The sequence below is a fragment of the Podarcis raffonei genome, chromosome 9, assembly GCF_027172205.1.
Source record: "Podarcis raffonei isolate rPodRaf1 chromosome 9, rPodRaf1.pri, whole genome shotgun sequence".
Taxonomy (NCBI): domain Eukaryota; kingdom Metazoa; phylum Chordata; class Lepidosauria; order Squamata; family Lacertidae; genus Podarcis; species Podarcis raffonei.
The window spans coordinates 54269647-54291776 of NC_070610.1; the positions used below are offsets into that span (position 1 = coordinate 54269647).

Genomic DNA, 22130 nt, shown 5'->3' on the forward strand with positions numbered 1-22130 from the left:
TGGAAAATTACTGGGTTGGATGATTTAGAATACAGGTTTTCAAAGCCTCAAGTAATGCCTTGATTTATAGTTGTGTCTTAAGACAATTTTGAAGAATCAGCAGTGCAAAGTATAAAGGGGGACCAAGTGAATTATCTAGACTTCCAAAACTGCTATTACAACCAGTTAAACTCTGCATGACATCTCCCAAATGGAGTGTAAATAAAAATGCTGCCTACGTGAAAATAACTCTTGGTTTCAAATTCCTTCTCCATTATCTAATAGAAATTTTGTATTTCACTGAATTTCCCAGGTCTGTTCTCTCTGTTGCCCCCAGTTTGGTTAAGCCTTTGGCAGTTTAGCCCATTTAGGCCAACTCTGATTCGTAAGTCTGTACAAGTAGCAGTTCTGGCTCTAAAAATGGTAAATACAAAATGGCGTCTGTTTACCATATGGTATTTTGCTACTGTATGTGTATAAACAGTTGGTCAACTGGCTGAAATGCTTCTCTAACCCAGTCCGGTTGTTTTAATATTATATCTTGTGCAAATTCAAAATTATGTTTCTCAACAGTGGCTTTGAGATGGCTGAGCAATTTTTATGCTGAACCAGAATTTTTAAAACCTTATTATGCAGTATAATAACAAGAAAATTGCTAATATTTGTATAACCATCACTTTTTGAAATACCAGATAAGTACCAGAGTTTTATGTATATCTGATGACTGCATAATATTCACAGACAAATACAGCAATGTTGTTCAAGTTCCTGGCACTGATCTTCTACATGTGTATCTATGGAATCGAATGCCTTGGATGTTTGTGGGTTTTTTTAAAAAAAAAACCAGTAGCTTCAGGCTGTTTGCATTAAGGCCTTATCAAAATGCAGAACAGCAGCAAACTGCAAGGTTTAATCAGATTATTATGATAGATATTATTTTCCTAACAACAAGCAATTATATCATTATTATGACACATGAAACATTTCTGTCACCCAAATACTGCACCAGATGGAATTTTGCATCTAACACATATTTAAGAAGAGGAGACTTAACAGCAAGTAAGAACCTTAACAAAATCTGTACACCATGTATAAATAAATGTATTGGGGGGGGGAGAGAACAGCTAGCATATTTACCTAAATGTAACATTAAATCTATAGCCTTATAGGTGATCCTCAAAGCTCAATTGGTTTAAAACTTGTTGGTTAAACCCTGGTTGCTGACCTACATGTAGTGTCTCCCTTCCAGAAGACAAAACCAAGTCAATAACAGGTGCAAACAAACCAGACAGGACAACATTCTGGGATTTAAAATTGGCCACACTGCCCCCGAATATTGACACAAATGACTGGAACAGACATTTTGCAATGTCCATCATATTGGCATCTGTCCCATCAGTTCTCTCAAAACTTTAGCAAAGTTACATTTCAGCAATCTTATCTAACAAAGGCCACTTGGCCACACATCATTTTGCCCAGGGCTGCTTACAAAGAAACATTTCTGTTTCCCTTTCCTCACTAACCCTGGAAACTATTTCAGTTTCAATGTTGACACTTTCCTTCCAGTGCTTTTCCCCCTAGAAAAATAGGTTCCAGTACTTACCATGTTAGGGACGCGGGTGGTGCTGTGGGTTAAACCACAGAGCCTAGGACTTGCCAATCAGAAGGTCAGTGGTTCAAATCGCCACAACGGGATGAGCTCCCATTGCTCAGTTCCCTGCTCCTGCCAACCTAGCAGTTCGAAAGCACATCAAAGTGCAAGTAGATAAATAGGTACTGCTCCAGCGGGAAGGTATATGGTGTTTCCGTGCACTGCTCTGGTTCACCAGAAGCAGCTTAGTTATGCTGGCCACATGACCCAGAAGTTGTATGCTGGCTCCCTCGGCCAATAAAATGAGATGAGCGCCGCAACCCCAGAGTCGGTCATGACTGGATCTAATGGTCAGGGGTCCCTTTACCTTTACTCACCATGTTACAACTTGTTACAGTAAGTGCTACACTTTTTTTAAAATTTCTTTTTATTAAGTTTCATGTAAGTGCTACACTTTTTAACAACAAAAAAGAGGTGCCGGTACCAAGTACCCTTGAGTATCCTCTGAAAAAAAGCACTGTTTCCCTCTCCCTTGTCTTAACAGTACATGAAGATATTCTGGCAACAATTCAATCAAGGGTGCCATCAGGCAGCATGACTTGGGGGCTGACGTGCCAGATATTACTCAGGAGGAGGGACCTGACAAGTAGGAAGTTTGGCTTTCTGTATTTTGAATTTAGTGAACTGCTGCACATTATTTTCTAAAGTGTTGGATCTCTAGAAGACCATTAAGTCCTGACGAAGCCTAAAACTACCCAACTGGAGCACTGAATCCAGCTGTTTCAGGAGGAAGGATGTCTACATGTACTATAAACTTTTAGTACAATATGCAAAGTTGTCATTTTTTCTAAGACTTTATCTGTGAGGCTACAAGAACAGTATGTTAAGGAAAAAATTGTTAAGAATGACACGAACACAGATGTGATAGTGTCAATTGCTGCAGCTTTAGAGACACATCAGAGGTGATGATCATATCCATTTTCATGTATTAATTATCCCAATGTTTTCTGTGTATTCCACTTCCCATGTATTCTGTCATCTGTCCTCCTTAGTATTTTAATTTCCTGCCATTTTCGTTTCAGCCGTAAAATCACTTGCATCTCTTTCCCCTTCCTTTATATCCCCCTTATCTGTTCTCTTGCAAGCTTGAACGTTATTGTGGTTTATAGCTTTTGGAGCAGGAAGATCAATTTTCACCACCCAGTGCAATTTCAGGGCTACTCACGACATCAGAAACATCCCAGTTGGAATAAAGTACTGCTTTAGTATGCATTGGAATATACAACTTTTGTAACAATAACCACACAAGAATTTATTCCCATGTTGTTTTGAATATTTAACTTTGGTATCATTCAGGATTAGCCAGTCTCGGAGACTTAACAACCCTTTATTATTTGCCCATTCTCAGTACGACAATACAACAGTTGCATGACCTTGAAAGGCAGAGCAAAAAAACCTAGATGGATATAATTAACATTCTCTTTGAAGACGGCATTAAAAAGTCAAAATATTCATTTTGTGAATAAACATTTACTTTGTAAATATATCCAGTCGGGATTATGGGACTAATGATGATGTTTGATAATAATATTTGTTGGTAATAGAATTCAATTTGCAACTTCTGTCTTTTTCATTTATCATGAAGTAATTCTATATATACATAGATATATAGATATATATATGGATGTAGCTGTCTGAAACATCTGGAGGGCACCAGGTTGAGGAAGGCTGATGCATGCCCATTCATAAAATTGTGAATGTACCAGTCCTCTATTTGCAAGGGGAGTTAATTCTGCCTCACTGCGCTGAACGCATAAGGGATGCGGGTGGCGCTGTGGGTTAAACCACAGAGCCTAGGACTTGCCGATCAGAAGGTCGGCAGTTCGAATCCCCGTGATGGGGTGAGCTCCCATTGCTCAGTCCCTGCTCCTGCCAATCTAGCAGTTCAAAAGCACGTAAAAGTGCAAATAGATAAATAGGTATCACTCCAGCGGGAAGGTAAACAGTGTTTCCGTGTGCTGCTCTGGTTCGCCAGAAGCAGCATAGTTATGCTGGCCTCATGACCCGGAAGCTGTACGCCGTCTCCCTCGGCCAGTAAAGCGAGATGAGCGCCGCAACCCCAGAGTCAGTCATGACTTGACCTAATGGTCAGGGGTCCCTTTACCTTTTCCTTTATGTGCTGAACTGCTGATTGACCCTGCTGGCATTATGTGTCCTGGATATAAGCCATCTATATTGAAAACAATGTATTTAGGATTGAGATGTCAGGCTTGACATCTTCTATGCCGTTATGAGCAAGTCGATTCCTCATTTCCCTCCCCCTCAAAAAATATTTGCTCAACTTTTAAAAACAATTCCCCAAAATGATTTTCTATGTTGGTAATTCATTACAATAAAGATTCAAATATAATAAAATAGAACCATTTCGATGACAACTAAACTAGAGCCTATAAATCATCCTTTTTATGCACTAGATATTTACTTGACATAATAACTGTTAGCAGGCAAACTACTTAATTCAGTCATGCTGACAGTTAAGACATTTACTTCAGGATTTTTTTTCTAGTGTTTAAGTGTTGTAATTTTACCAGCTATTAAAACTAACAAAATTCAGAGTTTGATTCAAAACCATTCCAAAAAAAATACAAAAGCCTTTTTCTATAAAAATTAAAAGGAAGTTGCCAAGAAGTTTGCCCCAAATATTCCAAGTTTCGTGCATCAAAGATGAAAGAAAAAGAGCAACCCTTGGTCTTAATAGGAATTATGCATGGGCCACTTGACACAGAATTGCAGACTAATAGTTCCACAGAGACTATACAAGGACAATTTTGATATATATATATTTTCGGTACACCAAATGAATTGCCCTGCACTCCTTGACCGGTACTCTTCATTCAGTCAAGCAAAGAAGTGTTCTGGCATATTTAAAGCACCCCCTGAGATGGGGCTATATATCACATGTGCTCAGTGTCCACAAGGTCTCACACTATCTGTTTTCCAGTTCATCTCCTTTACTCCCTTGCTCCACAGACTATAAAGAACTGGCCCATAAATGTTTAACAGAGAAGATAAGCTAATAAATACACCTCTAAATATTATCTCCTTTGCAACTAAGACAGGAGGGTTATTTGTCTAAAATAATCCTTTAAGCCCATCAAGGCTAGCTTCTTAATAAGCCAGAAAAATTAATCAGAGGAAGTATTTTATACCGTATAGCTGCCAAAAAGCTAAGTGACTCCATTCCTTTTTAGAAACACACACACACACATGCGCGCGCACACACACACACACACACACACACATTTCACATACATACACAATATTTGCAGCCTGCCGTTATTATGATCAATCTGTGGCTAATTTTAAATTTTGTGTACACTTAATCTAAACCCATGTAAGATATATGCAAAACTGCACAAATTTACTCATGTAGCATTTAATCCAACTATTTTCCTTTTACTCTTTTACTATTTTACTCTTCCTGCCTCTCCCCTCCAGTACAATATTATGCATGCCTACTCAGATGTCCTAGGCTGCTTTTACATGGCAGTTTATAATGCTTCTATTAATATTGTACATATGGAAGCAATAGGATGAATAAAAACTGACTCTTCTTGAAATACAAATTGTCCAGTCCAGAAATATGGTTCCAAAGTTTACTAAAAAAACTGGTCTGGAAACAGACACTCTAAACCAGGCATCCCCAAACTCGGCCCTCCAGATGTTTTGAGACTACAATTCCCATCATCCCTGTCCGCTGGTCCTATTAGCTAGGGATGATGGGAGTTGTAGTCCCAAAACATCTGGAGGGCCAAGTTTAGGGATGCCTGCTCTAAACAACAATTTTACATACAAATATTTGCATAATATCATGTGTCTGTCCAAGTACTGGTACAGCCTTTTAAAAAGGTGAAATTACTTTGTCCAAAGCTGAAAACAGCTTCAGAGACCAACTCACACAAAATGGAAATTTGCAACTGAATACCTTTCTCGTGTGATCTAAAGTTAAACACTGCATGATGGAGTAGCAGAGATACATTCTACATTAATTATAAACCTGTCAGGCTCTCTGCAACTCCGTCCTACAGTGGAAGTTTCCATCCTATGCATTTAGCAGTACACACACAGTTATTTTGCATTTAAATGTACAATTAAGCAATTATACTTAACAGTTTATTCTACTTCCCCAATACTTCTCTCACTGTTAATTTCCACATTTAAGTTGAGCTTTCACACATGGTAAGAGCCACTTCCAGAAATCTTGGGGAATACAATGGAAGTGTAGCAACTCATTTCCATGTTAATTGCTTCCAGAATAAACTAACCCAGAAAAATTGTGAGAGTAAAGTGACAAAAGTTGGGGTGGTATACCAACATATAGTTCTTTCCTGCCATTTTCAAGGGTGAATCCTGTATGGAAAGGGTGGGGGGGGAGCAGTATTGTCCAATGCTGTTCACTATTGTGTTTCCCCACTTCCACTGCTGTGAATGAAATTTGGCATGGCATGCTGGTATATCAGTCAAAAAGCAACCATTCCATAATGCAACAGCTACTGCAGTGTGACAGGAGCATTAGGAAATAAAACAGAAGCCCTAGCATTAAAATCACGAAAAGTAACACCATACTTACCCCATCAGAATACACCCCTGCTGTTTTCAACAGGGCATATTCTCTATAAAGTGTGCATAGGATTTATTTTACAGTATGACCTAACCCTCTTTGAGTGTTTAGGGAAAGTGGTCTAATTTATGTTATTATTTTTTGAAAAAAATAAATTTATAGGAAAGATTTGTGTATTGGAGAATCATTTCTAGTCTGAGGCTAGCTGAATTAATGATCCAAGTGTGAGGCCGTCTCAGTATGGTCCCTTACCATAATGGAAATGTTATAAAAATCATATATCAGCTTTTGGTACAAAGACTGCTGAACATGTGAAGGCAATCGCCAGACATGCAAGAACAGCTATGAAAAATAAAAGTCTTGCACATATTTATTAAGTACTTCAGAATTTTGGAGCTCTGTATATATATAGCACAGCAAGTTGTTCAGCATAGAATGAGAGTAAGAGAACGCCAGGTCTGAGCAGGTCTTTGGCAGGTTCTTCCAGTGTTACTCTGCTCTATGAATCAGCTTGGCAGTATGCGATATTTGCCAGATTATTATTATTGCCAGATATTTTTCTGGTCATTATAAGATCACCTGTTTTTCATTGCTCCATCTCTCGCAAACTAAATGGGTCTCCTCCTCAACAAAGCCAATACTGCAAAACTTATTAAATAATAATTTTTAAAAATCGAGAGTTACTAGGTCAAGCCACCATGGATATTAAGACTTAGAACCAATTAAAAATCTTCTGAAGTGTGACTTAATTTTCAGCACACACTGGGGAGCATCTTGGCTTATTTAAGTTAATGGAACTTTGTCATTGACTTCAGCCAAACCAATTTATTTTCCAGACTCCATTGCAAAATTGTTTCATTGCTTTGATTTTTTGGCCCAAACATCTTTAAAACAAAAATGAAACTGCTGTATTATCTGTCAGAATTGCTGTTTTACTTTTGCACAAATTGTTTAAGGATAGGGGGCAAAAGTAAGAGTGACTGACTAGAAGCCACATAATACAGAAAGGTTAGAACAAAATCTATACAAAGAGCTTATTATAATAATGCTGGGAGAAGTGTGATATCTCAAAACTAATACAGGCTAATTCTTTGTAGTTGCTATGGGACATTTTTAATTTTCAGGGCCACTTTAAGGCATTTACATTATAAAAACCTCCCAGTAACTAAGAGGTTATTCATTTAGAATCGTTACATCTAGATTATGCAGTACCCACATGTACTGTACCTACACTGGCCTGTTTCCAAGTTCCTTCTCATCATTCGTATAGAAGAGAATATAACTGCAGAATATTTAAAATGAGAAGGGTTAACAAATGATTTCCACAGGAGATATGTTCCCTTCCCACTCTGTAAGGCTGGGCATTAATAAAAATGTTTCTGTTTAATTTGCTTTGTTTCTCTGAGCCTAGCTGTGGAAAGGATACAGAAACATAACCTCAGGCACATTTTTTTTAATAAAACAAAAGATTTTGAAATGCACTTTAGAATAAAAATTGCACATAAACTGGTGGCATATGCTCAAAGCCCGGTGGGAAGTAGAATCCTACCAGAAAACCAGGGGAGAACAGCAGACCTTCCAAGTGTCCCTGTTTTCCAGGAACAGTCCCAGATATACAGATGTCATCCTGGTTTCTGATTTGATTCTGGAATGTCCTGCTTTTCCTTAGGATGTCCCTATTTTCATCAGATAAATATTGGAGGGTATGGTATGTTGTCCCTATTTTCATTGGAGAAATGTTGGAGGGTATGGAGTTATCTGACCCCTGAGCCATATGAAGGCAGCCCAATATACGGAAGTTTTCATAATGTTTTATTATGTTTTTATATATGTTGGAAGCCCTGCAGAGTAGTTGGTGCAATCCAGACAAATGATTGGGATAGAAATAGTAAAATTATTATTATAGAATAGGACATCCCTATCCCTAGGGTATGGAACTGAAGGCCGTGTTTCAGAGCCAATTCATTGTCTTCTTTCAAGGAAGACAATAAGGATTAAACAATTTCCTTAACTGAAGATGTTCTGTCATTACATAGTACAACAGAAGCAAGCAAGGAAGGAGAAACAGAAACTAAACCCCCACCTCAAAAAGGGACATAGGAGTTTCTGCAGCCATTCAGAAGGGCCTTATGAGGACAGATTTCCTTGTCTGAGGTTGAACCTGTCTTCTGAGGGGAAGATTGGAAACATTTTACAGAATCCTGGGACATCAGTTCTGAGGCACTACTTTTGGGGGCAAGGGCTTAATTTTTCTCCAAAAGATAAATGGTCATGTGTATTCACCCTTTTAAAAGCCACGATGACTGCTACTTTAATTTACCCATCCAAGGTGCCAATCGTGTCCTAAACCAATGGCAGGAGGGAATTAATGATTATATATGGAGTGTTAAGTGGCTGAAAATTTCAAAAATAATAAGGCATAGAAAGGAGGAGGCTTAAACATCCTTGACACATGCTGCTATTAGGACACTGGGGTTTTTCAATGACAGTTGCAGCTTCATCTACCTTATCATCTTTGCAAATTCCTTTTCATAACATTTGCCTCTAAGGAAAACTAGTCCTGTGCCCTGGCTGAGGGCACTTCATCAGAATTAGTCCCAAGTAACTTAGGAGATGACAGAAATAGTAATAAATAGCTGTGTGTCAGCTACAGGGTTGCAAAGGAAGTGAAAAAAATCTGTTACCTCCAGCACTCTCCATAAGATCATTTATTAAAGTGTCAGAAGGAAAAACTAAAAGGCTGTATATGGAAAGAAGAAAGCTGACTAAAAAAAATTTCTGATTAACAAAAATGGAGCCATAATGGACAAGAGCAAAATTGCCACTGAATGTTTTCAGCATTCAGCTTTAATTGGAAGATGGGCGGCTGAAGTATGCACTATCCTAGAAAAGACTGAAAAGGCATTATTTCCCGAACCAACAGAGAAGGACCAAATTAACTCAGTTGTTTGCTTGAAGTTGGGCACCAAATGGCTAAATTAATCATCATTCATAGACTCTACATAACATAAAACAGGCAGCTTTTCATAAAACTGCAAGAGTTGCAACCTGACAGCAACAAAGTTATGAAAAAGAATGACTTGTCTTTTTTTAAATTTCCAGTCTCTACCAACCTGCATCTTGCTTCTTCTCTAGTATGTTTCTTTTTTAAAACATTAGTTAGAAAATCTTACATTTTGTTTATAAAAGTCCTGATGTTTTGTATATAGATCTGCAGAAGAAACATATTTATGGGTGTGGCTATGAATTAACAGGTGTGGCTACACCCCCCCACCCCAGTCTAAATCCCATTTAAAGTAAACACATGGAGGGGGGGCAGGATCATATCTACCGATCCCACCCCAGTGGTTTTGTACCCCCAGCCCCAGCCCTGATACTGTAGCCTTGCAACAGTATGATTGTGCAAGGCTACCAACTGCAGGTAGTGTTTATGTACAGGTTTATGTACATAGGCTGCACTTTGTAGACTTTCTGCTGATTATGTCAATGTCTGAGGGTGGACCAGCAGTGCAAAATCATATCTGGGGCAAGTCCAGCCATTGTGCTTCCTCGTTGCATTTAGCACAGAAAGGGGAGGAATGCTTGCATTGGACTTGTAAGTACAGTATTTTTCGCTCCATAAGACGCACCAGACCATAAGACGCACCTAGTTTTTGGAAGAGGAAAACAAGAAAAAAAAATTCTGAATCCCAGAAGCCAGGACAGCAAGAGGGATCCCCTTCCCGGGAGAAGCTGCACATGGCTAAGGCTCCCCCAAGAGCCGCGCTCCCTTTAAAGAGCGCGCGGAGCGTGTGTGCGGCTCTTGGGGGCTTTTCCCCGAGGAGGGAGAAGGGCAGCAAGAGCCACACACACGACTCTTTAAAGGGAGCGCTGAGAAGAGCCTCCCGCCTGCATTCGCTCCATAAACCGCACACACATTTCCCCTTACTTTTTAGGAGGGGAAAAGTGCGTCTTATACAGCGAAAAATACGGTATGTAATATCTCTCTCAAAGCTTTTCAAAATGTTCTTCTTTTGCTATGGGGTGAAATGGTGATAAAATCTGTTTTCAAATCTGGATTTTAAAAACTGATAAGACTGAGCAGGGACAGATAAAATTGCTTCACGGGGTAGATTTAGTAAAGAAGCCATCTCTGCCTTGAGAGTTCTGAAGGAGGACATGTCGCCCAAAGTCTTCAATAGTGTGATGAGAGCAGCTGCACTTTCTGTTTTCTTCTTTCCTCAGAGCTCTTAAATATACAGAAGCCCTGTCTAATATGAAACAGAACATATATCACAGCACAACACAACTTGTTGGCCGGAAGAGCAAATTTGCAATATAAACTGTTGTGTACTGAGGTTGCATGCTATGTATGCTATTTCCTTTATCAGCAACTTAGTATACACTCCAACATTCCCTGTTTACGGGAATGGTCACATTTTATGGGACTTCTTCCTGGAAATCAACATCCCTATTTTGGCTCTTTTAGAGTTGCTTTTTGAGAAATGTTATCAGTGTTAGTTGCTAGTGCCATTCTTCAAGGTTCAGATCTCCAGGGTCACTAGATGCTAAATCTCTGGGTAGGAGAATAATGAATGCTTCTGGTCTTTGGAACAAATGCATATAAATGCATGCACATGAACATCAAGGCACCATATTGTGCAGGACTGGTCATCTTGCATACTGCTGCTGCTGCAGTATATTTTAACTGCTATAACACATTGCCATGCTTGGATGCAGCATTGCTTATGAATACAGGAGCTGGAAACCATGAGTGGGGTGGAGGAAGTGTTCATGTGCATGGGTCCTGCTTGTGAGTTTTGTGTATGCATCTCATTAGCCACTCTGAGAACAGGATGCTCGATTAGATGGGCAATTCGCCTAATCCCGTAGGCTGTTCTTGTTTTCTGCCGACTGTTTTACCTATTTATTCAGTTACTAAAATTAATGCATTTCTATACCTCCTTTGAAAAATTCTTCCCTAGATGATTCATATAAAATACAATAAAGAGCATTTAAAAGAATCTCAATAAACCTTTTTTTAAAAAAAGCTTTTATAATGCACCTTTAACAAAAAGAAGGATCTGTGCAGGACCAGTTTTGCAGCAACATAAATGAATACACCAGATGGGAGGCAGAGTACAGCAATATGAACCAAAGGTCAGGGATGAAAGTAGATTTTGTTTCGCCCAGGTCAAAGACCCAGTTTGGCACCCCCTCTTCGAAGCACATTTGCTTACACACACAAAGACTGGGAGGCTTCATTCAGGGCAAAAAGCCTGGCTAGCACCCCCTTCCCCAAGCTAAGGCACTGTAATTGTCTTGGGGGTGATCTTTATCATAAGAATTGGGGTACTACAAACACATTCCTATTTTCACCTCTTGGGGACTAGGATGCCATTAGCCAAGCAGTAGCATTTTCTCTGGTAAACAGATCAATACAAGTACCACCAAATGGTAAACAGAATTCTCCCTTGGTACTGCCATTACTAATTTCCTTTCTTCATGTTTGGTGAATTCCCAGAGCCAAGCACAGTTCTGTTGTTGATGTAAGTTCTTGATTGGCGTGCTCTCTTGTTCTTATGCAAAAAATCATAAGCATAAAGATATTGCACAGCTTCAACCAACATGTGCAGGCACTTATTTATCATCCGTTCCTTTGGGGTTTGAGATTTAATATTGCTTGACATATAGATGTCATGTTTGGACTCCTTCAAAGGAAGGAAAGATCAGTTTGTTGCCAGCAAAGTAGAAGCAGAATGCAAGATTTCAATGATGACTTTTAAAAGGAAAAGAAAAAACAACAACCCCATCCTTCAGTCTTTGGGGAAATTACTTCATTCTCTCTACAGTGGTACCTCAGGTTAAGTACTTAATTCGTTCTGGAGCTCTGTTCTTAACCTGAAACTGTTCTTAACCTGAAGCACCACTTTAGCTAATGGGACGCCTCCTGCTGCCGCTGCACCGCCAGAGCACGATTTCTGTTCTTATCCTGAAGCAAAGTTCTTAACCCGAGGTAATATTTCTGGGTTATTGGAGTCTGTAACCTGAAGCGTATGTAACCCGAGGTACCACTGTATAGCAAATTTACTCAACAGTTAAAATCTGGGGTGTGTTGGATGCTATTTCATAGGAGGCAAGAATAGGGATCCATTTCAGCTGATTCAGAGGATGGGTATACAGTTTTGGTACGTATGGTGAATGGATGTAAACCAGAGTTCATATGTGGCTCCACTGGGCTAGCAGTTGCCATCTTTTTCTGTTCTGTTCTGTTCTGTTCTATTTTGCCCTCATTGGAAATAGACCCCTCAAAATGTGGGGATCTGTCATTTGAAGCAACTTTTAGCACGCTCACTGGTGAATTTCTCATACCAACATAATGCCACCACATGATTGTGCTTCCAGATTAAGCTTGTACAGTTATAGTCAATGTTAATACCACACCGGCTTGAAGTCTTAGAAGAAATGCTTTATGTTACATGACCATGATATGACCATGATAGATTCTGAAAGAATGAAAGCATCAGTGTTGATTGGGAAAGTGTAACTGGCACCCTGCGGAGATGCCATTTTAAATTGGGGGGGGGCAGAATTCAGAGTCAGCTTCAAGAACCTGAATTGGATATATTCAATATATAATTGCAACCAAAAAATGCCAGTGCATGTTAAAAAGCATTTGCTGTGGTTACATTTTTAAGCCTCATGTGAGTCGTAGCAATATTACCCCCCACTCTGCCCAGTCATTGCCCATTTAGTTGTTCATAACAATCAGGGGAATAGTATGGGGGTACTAAGGGGACTGTGGCCGTGGACACACAGTTTTTGCGTTGGTGCAAACCAGGTGCCCCCACACAAGAAACCCCAGTACAGCGTGGCCTGGTGCTCCTCCCCGCCTGCTAAGGGCTGCGCCAATCTGCTGGTCTCCCTCCTGCATGGGTGGGCAGGCAGCTCAGGACAGCCCCGCTTTGCTCCAGTGGTGTTGGAGTTACTTTACTGGCATTGGCGGCAAGGACAGGGCTGGTATCCCTGTCCATCACGCATGTACCCTGTGTGCCAGCAACTGATTCTATGCCACTAATAACAATAACCAACATGTAAAACCAATGAACCAAAGAGAAAGGTGGGTGCTCATGTGGAATAATCACATGAAATGAACAACGAACATTATAATTAATTATACATTATAATTATAATTTAAGTTCAACACAAGGAGCTTTTGATAATAAATTCAAAAGAAAAATCAGGAGTGACTGAAATGCATACAATTATAAAATTATATCCTGTTTCATTAAGGCCATGCCAAGGGCATAAAGCATTGTAATGATTGTATAAGCAGTATATCTGATCGATAGAGGGCGTTGTTCCATGCTCTTCATTCTTAATAAGATTCTGTATCTTCTTGTTTTTGTGTTGAGAAAGTTCCTGAAAAGTTTAAGATGCTGAACTCCTGTGCAGCTTCGATAACTTGCAAGCCTTTAGTAATGTGTGGTTCTATGAGTAAGTGTTGCAATATTACAGAGGAATAATATTGCAGTTTTAGCCTATTTCCCAGAGTAGATATAAGTTCTGCTATGCCCTCCGATTCTCATATTTCCGTATCTTCATATGATTGATAACGTCTTCTACATTCTGTGCATGTGCTGTATTTTTTAAAGTATTGTTAACTCCTCATAGGTCTCGGTAATAAGGCATGTTATATAAGTATAAGCCCCTCACAACAAGACTGATCTACTGAATTTCTACCCAGGGCTAGAACAGTGGAATTTACAAGTCTGAGATGTATTGACAAACCTACATGGGAAATTAAAATGCCATTGCTTGGATCAGAACTGCAGCCAGAGCAATATTTCTTGCTCTCCCACAGAGCCTGCTGCACCAAAAGCTGGTAATTCAGCTACAAAAGTAATGCATGCTCTCTGGGAACTTTGCTTGTTATTAATTTCTCTGTAAAATTGAATTTATGTTTTTCATTCGAGACAACAAATAATTGCATTATATTTACAAACCTGAAAAACACCAGCATGTGTTTTATCAGTTCTCAAGGAAAGTTACAGCCTGAACCTTAGAACCCACCTGTATGTATAAAGTCAACACTTTCATCAGTCACATACCTAGAAGGAGAACTGATTTGGACCTAAGCTACAGAAACAGGTGCAATGGATGAATTAGCTGAATGCGGCTAGTAAAGGGGAGAGCCTATCAAACAAGGCTGGGCTACCTAAGAACTCTGTAGAGGCTGGCCTGTACAATGTATAAAGGTAAAGGGATCCCTGACGATTAGGTCCAGTCACGAACGACTCTGGGGTTGTGGCGCTCATCTCGCTTTATTGGCCGAGGGAGCTGGCATACAGCTTCCGGGTCATGTGGCCAGCATGACTAAGCTGCTTCTGGCAAACCAGAGCAGGGCACGGAAATGCCATTTACCTTCCCACCTGGAAGGCATCTACTTTCACTTTGACGTGCTTTCAAACTGCTAGGTTGGCAGGAGCAGGGACCAAGCAATGGGAATTCACCCCATCACGGGGATTTGAACCACCGACCTTCTGACTGGCAAGCCCTAGGCTCTGTGGTTTAGTCCCATACAATGTATACATGGCAACAAAGGAATGACAGGAACTTGGAGGGACATACTCCATTGCCCCTGAACATACTATCCTAACAACAAGTCTATGGACACTCTATAGAGGCAAACTTTTAAAAGTTGTGATTAATGTATGAAGTTAGTGGCTACCTATCAGGGATGATGTAGTAGTAGATTTCCTGCATTGACTGGGAGTTGAACTAGGTGATCTTCGAAATCCCTTTATGATTCTGTGAATTTAATGATAAGGACTTTTAAAAAATATACTGCATCTATTTTAGAAAGTTCTTCAGACTTCTCTGTCTTGGCAGGGTTGGAACACAGGAAGTTGCCTTATACTGAGGCTCTGTGCACACATAGCCTTCAAAATGTTCAGGGGCCATTTTTTCACTGTGTACTTTTCTACATAGTGGTTTGCAGTTGTACACGCCTTTATGCTCTAGCTCCATCTAACACAGCAGCGACTGTGTTGTTTGTACACACAGGTGGGACAGGGACGACTTGGGGATGACGTTGCATGTACAGCATCCCGGGAAGATGCCTGCATCCAGCACTGAATGTACTTTATTACTCATTGTGTACATGCCCTGAGTCAGACTACTGGTCTAGCTGGCTCAGTATTGTCTACACGGACTGGCAGCAGCTCCACAGGGTTCCAGGAAGTATTCTCTCCCAGCTCTACCTGGCGAGCCCAAGGACTGAACCTGGGACATTTTTTCTTCAGATACTCTGCCCCTGAGCTGTGCCCCCCCCCTCCCACAGGAAGGAGGCATCTCTGTCTTTTCTTTGATTGCTGGAAGCTCCTAGGTTATTTCCAGAGAAAGAAAGAGAGATGTTAGGTAGCTACAGCTCTCTGTTGAACATTTAGTGCATGATTGCTGATTTCTCAAAATCTGAAAATTAAGGCTGAAATCCTAAAAGTAATTACTTAAATGATTCTGCTACTCAACTTTACTGAACTATCACAGAAGGAGATGGAATGGGTAGCAAAGGCACTGCCATGTTTGTTGAGATTCTATGATGTCATAACTGGCCATATTTTTAAATACGTGCTTATTTTCTAAAGAAAATGTTTAAGGGTACTCTTATTTTGACTCAAGAAAATCACCATTTTATAGTTCAAATTGGGAGAAATAAATACAGTAAATGGACAAAAGTACAAAGATTCACAAAAGGTTTAGGGGTATGTGTACGCCTGCGTTCCCCCAGAAAAAAGCACCGATTAAATACATTTCCTATGAAACCAATTGTGAGTCCTATCTATCTTTCCCCCCTCTATATTCAAACCAGGTCATAGTTACCTTGTTATATCTTATTCTTCAACTTTCATCTCACTTCTTTCTTTGAGGCAAACATTCCTTTTTTTCTAATGCATCTAAACAAACTGGACTGTCTCTGCACTGTCCCCAATGCTTTCATCAGTGGAGTTTGCAACAGGAAATACCAACGCTAACCCCTGAATAATCATCAAACCACTAGCTGAGAAGGAACTGGGAATGTGGTGGGTGGTGTTCAGAGGACAGAAGTTAGAGAGAGAGAAAGAAAAATGTCTCCTTCAGGAGAACAAACTATAACCAGTTTGACAGAAGTATGTTTTCCCCTTGAGTGACATCTGGAATTCATACCCCCAGATAACTCATTGCTTTCATGTATCTCCATGCTTGACGCATCAAAGAGTAGAGGACAAAAGCAGATAAAGGAAATGACACAAAACATTACAGCATGAAAAGGGCCTATTGGTTACAGTTTATGTAACAGGTGCAGGAAAGGAACAAATGGTGTGCTCAAAGAAGAAAAAGAGCAAGTAGTATAACTATCTCTCGGAAATAAAATTGAAATTGCAGGTATCATTTTTGTTCTCAGACTTCCAAGAACGAAGGCAAAAACTATCAGGCAAATAGTAGAGATAGTGTGTCAGACAGTGAGTTTAACATATTTGGATGAAATAAAGAAAACGTATTTCAGAGTGCAACTCCATAGCCAATTAAAGCACATGATCCTGATCCATAAATGAAATGGCCTTTTCATGTTCTTGTTTCTCAGTAGGAGCTATTGAATACCAAGGTGACCCTGTGGACATAGCCCAAAACTTAGATTCTGCTTCTCAAGGAACATGTGACAGTAAGACAGAACTTAGAATGTAAGTCCACACTATCCATGTAGTCTTACACTTCCTCAATGTTGTTCCAGCTTGGATTCTTATTCTTGGTCACATTTCAAGTGTGACAATGAGATGTAACCAAGCCTTAAGATGAGACACCATCAGATCGCAAACTTGAATTCTATATCCTGGTCACATTCAAATTTGATACTTGACATTTGTAGAGCACTTCTTAGTGTTCAGAGCTTCTCAAAGGTAAACCCTGCCCCAGCCTCTAGGAGAAAAGAGAAATTATCCCTGCAATCTATAGCATATCTACTCAGAAGTAAGTCCTACTGAATTAAATAGTGCTTACTCACTAGTAGTGAGGTTAGGGTAGCAGCCTAAAACTTGCAGGGTTTCTTAAAAACAACTTAATTTGAGCAGAGGGTGCTCACATGTTAAGCTTTCCAGTACCCCCCACCCACCCAAAAATAAATACTTTCTCCATCCTAATAACATTGCTGAGCTGGAAGAAGCAGAGGTCAAAATAGATTCCAGGGCCTATCCTGGTAGTCTCTAACTCAGTACGCTATGCTATAGCCTCAAGTCACTGTACCACTTATTTCAGAAATTAAGTTCTGGAATCAACTGCTCATTAGATCTTGCCATGTGAAGTTTCCTGCTAAATGAGCACTGCTTTAGGATCAGCATAATGGCTGAGAGAGCCCTCAGAATGTGGCCAAGTGCTGTCTGAATGCATTTCACCTAGAATTAATAGCACTGCATTTAGCATGTATTGCCTTTTTAATGAATCAGGTCTGTGCTGGAAGGGAAAGAAAAATGGTTTGTCAAGCAATTGCTGGTTGAAATACAGCAAGAGCCTTCTGTTCTTTGTTTGAACAGCTGCCCTCTTAAAGATGCCTTAATGAAGTCACTGTCCAGGCTTTTTATTCGGGAAGATTGGTCTTTACAAGCTCATCTGTCTTAAGTCAAAACAGTTCCTATTTGTTAATAAGTCACTAACCAAATATTATGAACGAGACTCCGGGAAGCTAGTAAATAGCCAGATGTAGGATGCATTTTTTGTTGCATTATGTCAGCTAAAGAATTTTTTTGAAAAAGCAACCCAAATGGCAAATGGTATTTCCTCAGTTTATTTTTTTCTAAATGACAACTAGCAACTTAACGGTGCTAAATAGCAGATTAAATGTACAGGTGAGCTTCAAGTGCAGTCCTATAAACACCAAATAACTTGCTGGTTTCTAAGTCAGGGTGCTCCAACTATTCATGCCAAATGGGCCACAATAGTACTTTGACATGGAACCCATGGGCCGCTCACTGCCTTGTTGGGTAGGAGGGGGAAGTGAGGCCAGAATTCGTCCCCCCACCACCAGACCTCCCACCTCCTTCCCAAAGCTGGGAAAGCCCTAACTAGGATTTAGGAAGGAGATGAGAGGCCTCTAGGACCCAGTCAGAGCCCTCCTGCCTCCTTCCCAAAGGCCAGCACCTTGCTTACCTGCTTTGGCAAGGTGAGGGCTGCGGGGGGGGGGGCATCAAATGTTGCTGAGGGCCACCAAAAAAATCTAAAGTTGATTGCATAGTCCAGCATTCTTCTCCAATTGCATCCAGTGATTTTGCACCAGCTGCCTGTGCCTCACTCAGCCGATGCAGAAAATATACAGTGAGCTCACCACATTTTGCTGATAGGAGACTCAGAGTGAGACAAAAACAGCCTGAATGACCTTCTGTGAAATAAAGTGGATACAGCGCTAACACAGCTATGGATGGGTCATGAGGGACACTTCCTCCTAAGTTCCATCCATCTTCACCTTATGGATGTACTAAAAGCTTTATAAATATTTTAGCAAACTAATGGACATGTTTTTAAACACTGTGAACCCACAGTTAAAGAAGTGGCACATTGGCAAAAGCTGCAGGGGCGAAAATGGAAAAGCGAATGGCTCCTTATCTTGCGGTTATTCTAGAAAGCGGAAGAGGAGGGTGTGAATGCAGATCTCTAGGTCTCAGCAGGCTTTCAAGGCTTTCCCTTCAGCTCCATGCCTGAAAAACACTTACAGCAGAAATATTCTTTTCTGAGTTACATGGCACTGCCAGTTCAGTGGTGTAGTGATAAACTTGGAAGTACAGGAGCTCATTATGATTGCCCCATAACCATGGCCACTAGGAATGTCCAGAAATGCAGACAGTTCTAGGTGTGTGGGTGGGTGTGGGTGGGTGTGTGGTATGACATACAGTGGTACCGCAAGTTACAAACACCTCAGGTTACAAATGCTTCAGGTTACAAACTCCAATAACCTGGAAGAGTTACCTCGAGTTGAGAACTTTGCCCCAGGATGAGAACGGAAATCGTGTGCCAGCCGCGCATCAGCAGCAAGAGGCCCCATTAGCGAAAGCACGCCTCTAGTTAAGAACAGTTTCAGGTTAAGAACAGAACTCCGGAACAAATTAAGTTTGTAACTAGAGGTACCACTGTACACACATTGAAACACCATAGTGCATAGCATGTTGGCAATCCTATGCATAGTTTCCTGGGACTAAGTAGTGCTTACTTCTGACTGCATAGGTTCAAGTCCCAGAACTGTACTCACCTACATTTCCTCCATTATACACAAGTAAGTACATGTATCTTTATAGGTTGCAAAAATTAACTTGTGGGATAGGTTTATAAGTCATGATAACTAAGTGAAACCCCCATTTTTAGAAGCACGATATGTCTATTCTAGATAGTGAGGTCAGGTGAGAGGCTTGGTGCATAAAGGCTATTTGTAAACATCTGGCCGGCTGTTGCTGGAGTCTTGTTCTGATCTACCTGGGATATTCCTACATAATGCCTAGCTATGCCCATAAATATAAATTAGTGTGCACATACGGTAACAAATGTGAAGGCAAAAGCCGGTTCAGAAACTAAGAGTCATTCCTCCCAGGTAGAAGCCTTTCTGAACTTCAGGCCCACCTTACGGTAGCTTGCCTGGATGTCAACAAACCCTGCACTCCCTTTACCACCATGTATTTATTATTTACTTATATCCCACTACTACTCCAGAAGTTTAAGATGATGTGCATGGTTCCTCCTTTCCCCCCCTCCCCTTCTTATTGTCACAACAATCTTGTGAAGCAGGTTGGGCTGAGAGTTGGGGATAGTATCAACAAAAGTATAATGTCCAGCTTATAAATTAATGGTGCCACTCTATTTTGCTGTCAGACTTTATCTGGAGTATGTTTAGTCTTGGGAACCATAATTTCAAAAGTATAGCGACAGCTTGGAATGTGTGTAGAAAAGAGTGATAAAGCTGGTGAGAAGGACCTAGAGACCAAGTCCTATGAAGAAGTCCAGTTGAAGGACCTGGGTGTGTTTAACCTGAAGAAGAGACAAGAGACAATGTGACAGCCATCCTCAGATGGGATTCTGCCATTTCTGAACTCTCCACACTAGCCGTCCCTGCCACCATCCTCTTCAACCCTGCCCTAAGTCGGCTGCTCCATTAGTGAGCAGTTATTTGCATTGGAAAGTTGGCTGTGATGTCCACATTGGGCCCAAGACAAAGAGAAATTTGTCATTGATTACAAATGCCCAGTAAATGTAGAATCCTGGCTGTTCTTTTGTTTTCCACATTGAGATGCCATTAGCAGACTACAGCAAAATGCCACTCCAGGGAATATATTACTGAGAGAACACTATATTTCTCAGATGCTAAGGGGGAAAATGCTTCCGCCACGGGTTTTTTTCCTCATAATGCTGTCAGAAGCGTACCATAATGACTACAAAACATACTGTTTAGCATGTCTTTCCCTAATTGCAGTGGTGGCATTAGTTAATTTACATTGCCTCCGACAAAATGCATATTTCTTGTTAACCCGGGAGTGAATCCACTGGAAACAAAAGCGAAGTATGATAATTGCTTACTGCTTTTCTTATCTCTTGATAACTGTATAATTAACTCATTTTCCATGTACATCCTAATTTTAGTTAATCCAGTGTATACAAGTTTGTGAATAACAAAGATAGGCTGAATCTACAGAAAGCTAGATAGAAAGCATCTATTGATAAAGCACTGACTTTGCACTCATGAAAGTTAATTTTAAATCTCTGTATGAATTGTCCTTTATGCTGTTCATATTTGAAAGTGGTGTCACTATCCAAAAAGCCATAATCAGGCAAAAGAGAAAATGAAATAAGTTTGTATAAAAGATAAGCTGAAGAGAAATAATATTTTCTTCAGATCAAATGTCCAACACATCAGTTCCATGAGGCAGACGGAGCTAGAAAACCAGCTAAATAGGATTGTGAAATTGTAAACAAACGAAGAATCTATCTGCTCAGCTACACACAACATTAGCAACATGATTAGCAATCATGGGGTGTGGGTGGGTGGATGAATTTGAAAGCAACAGACATGGGCCATCTGATTGTTATCAAGATTTCTGTGTTTAAACGTTATTCCCCCAGCCAGAATCTCCATGAGATCCAACCACATCATGCACATAAAATTCCCAAGTGACTATTTTCAGGGTCTCTCCCCACCTGTTTATAGCCCTTGTTAGCAATACAACATAGTCAATAAGAAGATATCAAGACAAATTAAGAGAAATGCTTCATACCTTCACTCTGCCATATTGTGGTAAAAAACAAAAAAAGCTTTTGGTCACAGCAGGAATGCAATCTCCCCTATGGTTAAAGCAGTACTTTTTTACACTGGCCTAAGCCCTGATGCGGGTGGTGCTGTGGGTTAAACCACAGAGCCTAGGGCTTGCCAATCAGAAGGTCGGTGGTTCAAATCCCCGTGATGGGGTGAATTCCCATTGCTTCGTCCCTGCTCCTGCCAACCTAGCAGTTTGAAAGCACGTCAAAGTGAAAGTAGATGCCTTCCAGGTGGGAAGGTAAATGGCATTTCCGTGCCCTGCTCTGGTTTGCCAGAAGCAGCTTAGTCATGCTGGCCACATGACCCGGAAGCTGTCTGCAGACAAACGCCGGCTCTCTCAGCCAATAAAGCAAGATGAGCACCGCAACCCCAGAGTTGTCCCCGACTAGACCTAATGGTCAGGGGTCCCTTTACCTTTAAGCCCTGAATAGAAAAGGAAGCATTCATCCCATTGTGGAGCTATTGTTGTTGTTAATACAATTTATTATCTGCCTTTCACCCTAAGATCCTAGGGCTAGTTATAACAATTACAACACAACATTGTTGGAGACAATCCACATGGGCAAAGGGAATGATTGTAGCCATATTGTTCTTTTCAAGACTGTAAGCAAATTATATGAGTCTCTAGTACCTAA

The 22130-nt window shown here is 40.4% G+C and overlaps 1 protein-coding gene across 8 annotated transcripts in view; it reads left to right on the forward strand.

Moving 5' to 3' along the window:
* LOC128421199 (bifunctional heparan sulfate N-deacetylase/N-sulfotransferase 4) overlaps positions 1-22130 on the forward strand; it is a 125451-nt gene that overhangs the window by 83302 nt on the left and 20019 nt on the right. The gene's annotated exons all lie outside the window — the stretch shown is intronic.